Source organism: Canis lupus, chromosome 6, assembly GCF_011100685.1.
Source record: "Canis lupus familiaris isolate Mischka breed German Shepherd chromosome 6, alternate assembly UU_Cfam_GSD_1.0, whole genome shotgun sequence".
Classification (NCBI taxonomy): Eukaryota; Metazoa; Chordata; class Mammalia; order Carnivora; family Canidae; genus Canis; species Canis lupus.
Window position 1 is genome coordinate 18698447 of NC_049227.1, and position 9962 is coordinate 18708408.

The following is a 9962-nucleotide window of genomic DNA, read 5'->3' on the forward strand; positions in this document are numbered from 1 at the left end:
GGAGCCCCTCCTGGGTTGGCCACGATTTTGTTTGATATGTATCCAGGTCAGACCCTCCTTGCTTAGATCTGTTTCCTTCCAGTATCCATTTCATGGGGATTGGCTCTACATCACAGTCTGAAGACTCTCCCTGCCCAGTCCCGCTTCCTCTTCCTATCTTTCCTTATTTCTTTTCTTTGTTTTTTTTTTTTTAAAGATTTTTATCTGTTTATTAGAGAAAGAGAGAGAGCACAAGCAGGGGGAATGGCAGGCAGAAGGCGAGGGAGAAGCAGGGAGCCTGATGCAGGACTAGATCCCAGGACTCTGGGATCATGACCTGAGCCAAAAGCAGATGCTTAACCAGCTGAGCCACTCAGGTACCCCTCTTCCTTTCTTTTTATGAACATCAGCCCCCGGGATTTCTTGCATTCCTCACTCTGTATCGAAGCATCTATTGACTGGAGGTTCCAAACCTACTCATGTATCTTTACCTTTTTGTTTTACTTTTTGAAATTTTTCTTTTTCTTCTCATTCAGCAACCAGCAAAATTTTAAATTCAGGGCCCAGTTGGGAAATATTTGAGGCTTGTGGGCCATATGGTCTCTATCACAACTACTCAATTCTGCTTATGTGAAAGCAGCCATAGTACATAAGACATAGTAAATAAGTGGGTGTGGCTGTATTCCAATAAAACTTTATTTAAAAAAACAGGTGACAGGATGGATTTGGCCTGTAGGTGGTAGTTTGCTGACCCCTCTTCCAACGCATTTAAATATATTTTTAATTTCTGGATGATATTAATCTCTAAGAACTTTTTTGTTTTGTTCATTTTTCAGAGTGTTTTTCTTTCAAAATAGCATCTAGTGTTTGTTTCATGGTTGCAATGTAGTTTCCTAAATTTCTGAATATAGTCATAATCGTTTTGTTCTGAGGTTTTCTTTCTCTTGTGTAGTCTGTTTCCTCCAAATTCTGTTTTTCTGTTTGTTTTTGTTCTGCTTCTTATATTACAGGTTTTTCTCCAATGTTGGCAGTCCCTGGCTCATACTTAAAAGATTTAAAGAGCTGATAGAATTGTGGCTGCTTGTGTGTGTGTGTTGGGGCAGGTATGGATCTCGGCATGAAGAAACTTGCAAATGTGTTACCTTACACGGCAATGTTCTTGATCTTGATTGAGGTGTGGGTTACATAGGTGTATACATTTGTTAAAACTCATTAAACTGGCCACTTAAGACCTTTGTATTTCACTCTACATTTTGATTAAAGAATACAAAAATATAGCTTATGAAAGCAAGCTGATGAATAGCCCTGTGTTGGGGCAGGGGCTGGCTGGCTCAGGGGTTCAAACTAGAAATTCTTTTCGGGCTGTTTCATTGGGAAATCCCTTATGCCAACCTACGTTGGTATTCTTTTCCTGGCCCATCAGACTCTTAAGATAAAGGACAGAAGTAATAGGAAAAAAAGCAGTTTGGGGAAAACAAATGCTATGGAGGGAGAAGACAATGAGAACGAATAGGAAACCAAGCGACAACACTAACCAAATACCCATCATCAATCTATCCGGAGGCTGAACGGAGCAAACTCTGGAGTGCCCTGCCCTGACCTCACTATTCTGGAAGCCCAGAGGGGGAAGAAGGGCTCAAGTGATGGTGGGTAGGGGGCAGGGCTTCCCACTTTCAGGATGTAGACTTCAGTTAATCTTTCTAGTTGGGTGTAGCATTGCCTGTTTATGGTGCTGTGCAGAGATCCTGTGTTTTCTCCTCTTTGGAGGATAAATCTTCAACCTTTGTCAGAGCAGGGGATGGGTGGCTGCCCAGCTGTGCAGAGTGGGAGAAGGAAAGCTGAGGATTAAAGCCCTTCTTACACCAATCCTCCTGTTTTGGGATGCAGCTCTACTCCCACTTCCAGGGAGTACTTAATCCACTAACACTGCAGCCTTTGGGGGTTTTGTGGGGTTAACTGTGGAGCTCCTTGCTTTTCTCCCTCCCAGTTTGGGGCTGGCTTCAGGTGCACTGCCACCAGGCTGTGAAACCACTTAGTACGCATATATCTGCCTTCTGGAATCAAAATTTTTTGTTGTTGTCTCCTGTCCAATATATTAGTTCCTGCTGATTCATACTGCAGTAGGTAGAATAATGCCCCCCCCAGCCCCCAATGTCTGTGTCCTAATCCCCAGAACCTTTAAGTATGTAACCTTACCTGGCAAAAAGGGGCTTTGCCCATGTGCCCTTGATGTGAGGAGAGGATCCTGGATTATTCAGGTGAGCCCAATCTAATCACATGAAGCATAAGGAGCAGAAAAACCTTTCTTCCCCAGCTGTGATCAGAGAAAGCGATGTGGTCAAAGAAGCAGAGCTTGCTACCTGCTGGTGGGAGGGAGGGAGGGAGCCACAAGCCAAGGAGTGTAGGTGTCCTCTGGAAAAGGATGCCTCAGAAAAAAACTAGGAAATGGATTCTCTCCTAGAACTTCCAGAAAGTTCTTCCAGAGAGAGCTTCCTAGGGCAGCCTTGTCGACACCTTGATTTTAGCCCAGGGAGACATATGTTGGACTTCTGACGTACCATCTGTGAGACAGCACATTTGGTTGGCCTTAAGCAACCAACTTTGAGGTAATTTGTTATGGCAGCAAATGCAGGACTGAAAGGCATCCCTTGAAGCATCCACTCGCTTCCTTTCAATGGGGTTTCAGAGAAGTTAAGTGCGTGTGTTCCATCCGCCGTCCTAACCAGCCGGCTCCACTCACATCTGCTTTTATCTCTACCCCTTCAAGAGCCGTCTCTTTTCCCTTGATTGTTTGGCATCTTTGAGTCCAGTTGTCTCCTCTCCCTTCTCCTGGAGACGCTCTTCTCTTGGCTGCCGGGACTGCACACACGCGGCTTCCAATGCCACCTTCCTGCTGATGTCTCTGACAGTCTCTCACCAGCCAAGAGTCTCCCCCTTTGAGCCCCAGACTTTCAGGACCGAGCCCTCACTTGACATCATCACGTGGGTAGCTCACATGCTTCTCCAGTTGAAAACATCCGAGGCAGAGTTCTTGAGTTTCTCTCCACACCTTCCTTCCCCTGAGCCTTCCAATCATCCATCTGTTTCTCCCACCCTGAAACCTCTGATTCATCTTCCATTCCCTTCTTCCTTTATCCCATCAGCAAATTCTCCTCAGTATACCTAGGAGACATCTGCTTCCCTGTCTCCAAGGCCTGCCTTGGTCCAGGCCCCGGCCCCTCCGTCTTCACCGTGACCTCCACACTGGTACCCATGTCTGCTCTGGCCCAGCTGCCCGTGATAACTCCCTGGAGCTGCCTGAGACATCATTTAAAATGTCAATCAGATGTTATCTCTTCCTCCATTTAGAAGCTTCTGGAGGTATCCTGATCTCATCCAGGATAAGATGCATTCCCTCACCACTGTCCACCAGGCCTACGTAACAGCCTGTTCCCCACCTCATGCCACTCTCCCCACCATTTGCTCTGTGGAGTCATGTTGGCCTGATCGTTCTCCACACTCCCCGAACTCTCATCTGCCCCTGGGCCTTTGCACGTCTGTTCCTCAGGCCTGTGATACTCCTACCCCCAACTCTGCCCAGCTCCCTCTCATTCTTTAGCTCTCAGATGAAATATCCTACCTGCCCTGTTCACCTTATGCAAAGGGGGTGTCTCCCCTACCATCCTTCTGGTTATTTCCTTAACAATGGGTTTTGATCATATTTATTTGTTTACTTATGTTTTGTGTGGCTCCTGCATTGGATATAAGCCCCACGCGCACACAGCATTTTCACCTTCCAGTCTCTAGTGAGATTTGTAGAATGAATGGATGAATGACCCATCGGACACACTGGGCACCTGTTATGTTCCAGGTGCTTTCACATAGTTCAAATATTTCATTTTTACATCCCTAGGAGGTTGTCACAGCTGGACTACATTTCCCAGGGTGTTTTTTTTTTTCTTTTTTCTTTTGCAATTAGCTGTTCCAGCCAATAAGTGTGGGCAGAGGTAAAGTAGGCCACTTCCAGCTTTGGCTCATAAAACCTCACATGTGATTCCTGTGCTCTTTCTTCTTTGTCTGCGAGTGGTTGCAGAGAATCCAGCTGTGGATTCTGAAGCCCTGGATGACAACTGAGTCACAAGGTGGGAGGAGCCTGGGTCCCCGGAAGACTGTTTGGGGAACGGTCTCCTTTGATACCCCAACCCCTCTAAAACTTTGCATGGGCAGGACATAGGCTCTACTGGGTCAAGCCACGGTGATTTCCAGGCTTATTTGTTATGACAGGTAGCTTCACCTTAATTAATACATCAAAGCACCATAGGTAGGTGGCTGGTAAGCAACACCATGCATGATGCTTTTGCTGACAAGCCTTCATCAAATGCAGATGTATTCTCAGTGGGGCGGTTTCTTGCATCATCCCACAACAGAAACCCTGCATGGTGCTCACATCTCTATTCTTGCACGTTGCACTGCTGTGTGCAATCACTTCAGTGGGTGTCCTCCTGTCCTCACCAGGTGTGAGCTCCTCCAGGGAAGTGCCTATGTCATGGGCATGTCTGTGGCCTCAGCACCTAGGGGACCTCAGGGGAAGCATGTTGAATTTACAAATGAGTGACCTGGTTGCCTGCACCCCTCATTGCCTCTCTGTCCCTAAGGGTCTGAGGCCCAGAGAGGGTTCCAGAGAGGCAGGATGCCTCAGAATCAGCAGGACTCAGGGCTACTAGATATGGCAGTGCCTACTGGGAGCGAATCCTGATGCCTTCCAGGGGCTGGAGGAGGGCTGAGAGGGACATGAGTAGGGGGGCACCTTCTCCCTTCTCTAAGCCCCTAAGGAGACCCCACCAAACGTCACTACTCACTGTCCCTCCTACAGCAGGAAAGAAATATTCCAGAGCCTTCCTTCCCACCCGCCCCAGCCTGCAGCCTGGGTGTCCACATCATTCAGTATTTTTAGCTTCACCACCTGGCACCTGTGGTCACTGTCTGCCCAGCCTGGTGGTGTCCCCTCTCAGGGCCTTAAAGGGCCAGAGCCCACCAACTGAAAAGGAGACTGGCTTTCAGGCCATCGTGTCCCCGGAGGCAGAGGGGCATCCCCCATGGCAGGGGCGGGGGGCAGGGGATCAGAGGGAGAGGGAGAAGCAGAGAGCCAGACTTGGGGCTCAATTCCAGAACCCCAGGATCATAACCTGAGCTGAAGGCAGACACTTAACCAACTGAGATACCCAGGTGCCCCCAGAGTATTTTTTGACAGTCCACTCCAGTGATTTAGGTATCCTATATCCCCATGCCATCTTCACTTACACAACAAGCATTTTGAGCCCCTACTATGAAAATAATAGTAGCTCTCAGGAGCCCATTGCTTTGGGACTCACAGTGGTGCTGAGTCTCCTGCTTTGGCCCTCTCCATCTCTCACTCCACCACCTACGGATTAAGTCCTTGGCTTGGCAGTCAAGGCCTCTTGTGACCTGGCCCCCCTGGACCCTGCCAGACTCAACTCCCCATCCTCAGACAATTTCTTTCTCATACCACCAGGCCTTTGCTCTTGCTGTTCCCACCCCCTGTGACACATGCTCTTTCCTCAACGTCACTCACCACCTGGGAGAGGACCTGGATAGTAAGACAGACCTGGCAGGTCTCCTAGAGGCCCTGCAGGCACAAGTGGTCTGGTCTGTCTTCCCATCGGACTCCCTAAGGATAGTATACCCACACCCATCCGGGGGCCCATCGCTCTGCCAAACTGATCTGTTTGCTTGTCTGTCCCTCCTAGCGGCTGTGACCCTGTGAAGACTAGGGGCTCTGGTGCTCTGGCGGGGGGAGGGCTCAGTCACTGCTGAGTGATGAGCTGACAACCATGGCAGGGGGTATTGCCCCATTCAACAGATGAGGAGACAGAGGCCCACAGAGGGAAATTTATAGACTGAGGGAGTCCAACAGAGAAATTCAGGGAGGAACCTGATCCAGGCTACAGCAGTCCACAGTCCTCACGCTCCTAAAAGAGGCCCAGAAGGGGCACCTGGGTCAGCCCTCAGCTTGTCCTTCTCCCCCTCCACACACCCCAGGGGAGTGCTGACTCAGGCAGTGATGGAGGCGTGGGCGGGCTGGGTTGGAGCAGAGGTGACCCCTGTGTCCCCTGCAGACTTTCCATCCATTCCCGGAGCCTGTGGTCACAGCTTGGGTAATGCACTTGGCTGGAGCCTGGGCTTCCCTGCAGGTGGGGGTGGGGAGAGCTGGCAAAAGGGCCAATGGCCCCTAGGGCACGAGCCCTCACCCGGTCAGAGTGCACAAACTCTCCTACATAGGTATATAGAACTTACACCAACTTCCACAAGCATGTATGCACATTCACAATCACACCCCCAGCAAATGCTCAACCACATAACCACACAAACCTTCATTTCCTACCCCTTTGCTGCTCTCTCCCTTTAACACACACACACACACACACACACTCACACACACAAGTATATATACTATATATATACACACACACACACAGACATTTTCACTGAGTAATTCAACAGACTGAACATTATTAAGTGTCAGTGTAGAGAGGAAAGGTGACTCTCAGTTCAGGGTGGGGCTGGGCTTCCTGGAGGGCTTCCTGGAGGAGGACACATTGCCGCCGGGCCTGGATGGATGGGAACTGTGGAGAAGGAGGTTTGGGAGGCTTCTCTAGGGGTGAATATAGGGGAGCAGAGCACAATGAGGTGGGTGGGGTCGGCCCAATCACACAGGCCTCAAACGCCCAGCCGAGTGACAACTTCATCCCGGGGGGTGGAGAGTCACGGGGGGCTCTGCGCAGGGTGGTCATGAGCGCGATGGGAGAGGACAGGAGAAGCACCGTGGCACCAGAATGGGAGAGCCAGGGAGGAAGCTGCGGTGACGACCAGGTGTCTGCGAGTCTGACTCAGGGAGGCAGCAGTGAGTGGTAAGCAGTGGACGGACAGGGAGAGTCTGAGGCAGGTGTGCCAGGCCCTAGGGAGGTCTGGGCACTGCACCCTCAGCCTGCCCACCCCCCACGTCCCCGGGGGCACTGACCTCTGCAGTGAGACCTCTTCCAGCAGCTCCTCCTCCTCCTCTCTGTGGAAGCACACGAAGCAGAAGGCTGGCACATCTTCGGCTCCACAGCCCAGAGGCCAGGCTGGAGGCAGCTCCAGGACGGGGCAGGGGTGGCTGGTGGTGGCCTCGTCGGCATCGTCCCCAGCCTGGGCAGGGGGGCCCGAGCCAGAGCGCTCCAGGGTCAGCAGCCTGTTGGCCTCGGGGCCCCGCGCCTGCCCACCTGCCACCTGTGCCTTTTCACTCAGGTTACCCGTTGCCTCGGTGGGTGGAAGAGCCTGTGGCTCTGTCTGCTGGGGACTCCTGTCCTGACCCACAGGGCCGGCCTCGGGGCGCAGGTAGCTGCCTGCACTCGGAGGGAGACACAGGTCCGGCAGGACCCCTCGCTGCCCCCCGTGGAGCACTAGGCCCCCTGGCTGCCCGCTCTGCTATTGCCTGTCAGTCGGGACTGGGCGGGCAGGCTCACAGATGCCCTGTCCATCTGTTCATCTGTCTGTCCAGACGTCTGCTCTTCCCTGTCCAGCCAGCCCGGCAGCAGAGGTGATTTCGCTAAGAAAGTTTGTGTTTCTCTCCCGGGGTGGGTGGCATGGGTGGCCTCCAGGCGAGAGGATCAGGACCTGAAGCTCGAAGGCGGGTGGAGACCAGGTGAGGCTGGCACAGTGCCCACGCTGTCCCCCAAGAAAAGTTCTGGCCCTTGGAGTCCTGGCTCTGGCTCTGGCTCTGACTGGAGCTCGCTCCCTCCTGCTCCCTCCGACTCCAGTGGCTGCTCTGGCAGACCGCTTGGCTGTGGGTATTAATAGCTCCACATTCACGCTGAGAAGCCTGGAGGTTAACTCCTTCCCTGCCAGAGCTGGGAAGGCCGGCGGGGAGGCAGCGGCCACCACTGGGAGCAGAGGGAAGGGGGGCTCCTTAGGTCCAGCCCCACCCGAGCCTGCCTGCCTCCGCAGGACCCTGAGATGCCCCCTCCTGCGCTGGAGTCTCTGTGCAGCACCGGGCATCGTGGTCACAGTGCCTGGGCCACCTCAACCCCCCATTCATACCTCCAGGGAGCCAGGTAGGAAGGGGCCTCGGGACAGCACCCCTGGGACGGACAGGGCTCTGAGCTCCAGGGAGCATCTTCAGGACTCCTGCACTCACACATCCACCCCTCAACCCACTGGATCCTCCCACCCCATTCCCTGAACAGTCACTGTCGCTGACTTTGGGTCCAGTTCCCTGACTGGCTTCCTTTAGGACGCCCCCCAGTTGAACTACATGCAACCCCTGTGGGACCCAGAAATGGATTACATGCAGTCATATATCTTATTGAGGGGCTTGGGAATAGGGTGGGAGTAGGGGAACCTGGGTAGAATTTGCTTGCTTGAGAAATGTTTGAAGCATCTCTGTGCTAGGCACTGTGCTGAGCGCTGGGCACCCAGCAACAGAAAGGGCAGATACTATGCCTGCCTCAGTGGGGGCTTGCACATCCCGGCAGGAGGCCAGTGAGGCCCCAGCTCATCTATGTGGTGCCCATGTATGGATTAGAAAAAGGCAGACACGGCCCTAGAACAGCAGCGTGTAGCGTCCATCACAAGCTGGGCTTCAGCCCCACTCACCTCCTCTGCAACTTAGAGCGCACACAACCATTCACAGTGGCCCTGGAAACACCAATCAACGGAGGAAACATAAATTCCGAGTGTGAAAAGCGCTATGAAAAAATAAAGCAGGGAGATGTGAGAGAGGCTGAAGATGGGGAGGTGGTTCGATACGGTGTTCAAGGAGGACCCCCAGGGGAAGTGACCTTGGAGCTGCAACCAGCAGGAGGAGGGGGAGGAGGCGGCGGCCAGAAGATCTGGAGGAGAGACTGTCCAGAAAGAGGGATCAGTAGGTGCAAGGGCCCAGAGGCAAGAACTAGCCGGCTTGTCTGAGGAAGACAGGGAGGAGCCGAGGAGCAGGTCTTTAAGCTGGGTCTTAAGGAGCGAGCAGAGTTTTTCCAGGGGCTCAGGAGCAGAGAAAGCAGAGTAGATGCAAGGATAGGTGGTGAGGTGCAAGGCAGGCAGATGGAGGTGATGCGGTCAGGGCTGCAGCAGGTAGTCATTGCAGAGGCGCCTCTCCCAGGGCTCTGGGGATGAAGGATGGATGGGAGGAGGATGGAAACGGGAACTTGGGTCAGCTGAGGGGCTGAGGAGGTGGACGGGGGCGGAGAAGCTTGGAAGGAAACATCTATATTTGTTGAACTGAATTCCACTGGCTGGAAGGACAGATCTGCACCTCCTTGGCTTAGAGAAGGTGGGGGCTGGGGACACAGCCCCCACATGTAGTTGTTCAGGCTATGCACAGTGCACGGGGCATCCTGGCAGATGGTGAGGAGGGGGGCTGATATCCAGCTCTTCCGCTGCTCTGCCAAGCCTTGTGTCTTTAGCCCTGCGGCAGCGTGGGATGTGTCTGTGTGTGTGTGTGTGTGTGTGTGTGTGTGTGGTGGGGGTCAGCCTCAAGAGTGCCTTCTTAACATCAGTCCACCTAGAGGCATGCCTTCTTTGAATCGGTCTATCCAAAGAGGGTGATGTTTCTGATTTGCACAAAGGTGCCCCTTAGGTGAGGTTGGGAGGAGTGGCCTAGGGGTCCCAGGCCCTGGTGTGGGCTCTGCTACAGTCCTGCCATATGCTTTGGGTCAGTTACTGTCTGTCTCAGGAACCACAAACCTATAGACTTAGCTAGAAGCCCGCTGATCCAGCCCCGACACTCCATAGAGGAGGGAATGGTCGTAAAAAGGAGCTGACTCCCCTGGGGACATACAGTGACACATACAGTGACACACACACACCCAGTAAAGCTGGGCACCCTGACTCTCTTCCTAGTGCTCTATCTTCCCTGCTCCTGTGTCTGCCTGGGTTGCTTACCTTAGAGGCTTGATATTTCCTGGAGAAGAGGAGAGGAAAGGAGAGTGGGCAGGAGGAAGAGTGGAGAT

General features: G+C 52.8%; 1 protein-coding gene across 1 annotated transcript in view; it reads right to left on the reverse strand.

Moving 5' to 3' along the window:
• SBK1 (SH3 domain binding kinase 1) overlaps positions 1-9096 on the reverse strand; it is a 48028-nt gene extending 38932 nt beyond the window's left edge. Inside the window, exon 1 of the mRNA XM_038539971.1 lies at positions 6998-9096. The gene's annotated coding sequence lies outside the window, so the exon portion shown is untranslated. The remainder of the gene's footprint in view (positions 1-6997) is intronic.
• Positions 9097-9962: the final 866 nt, after the last annotated feature.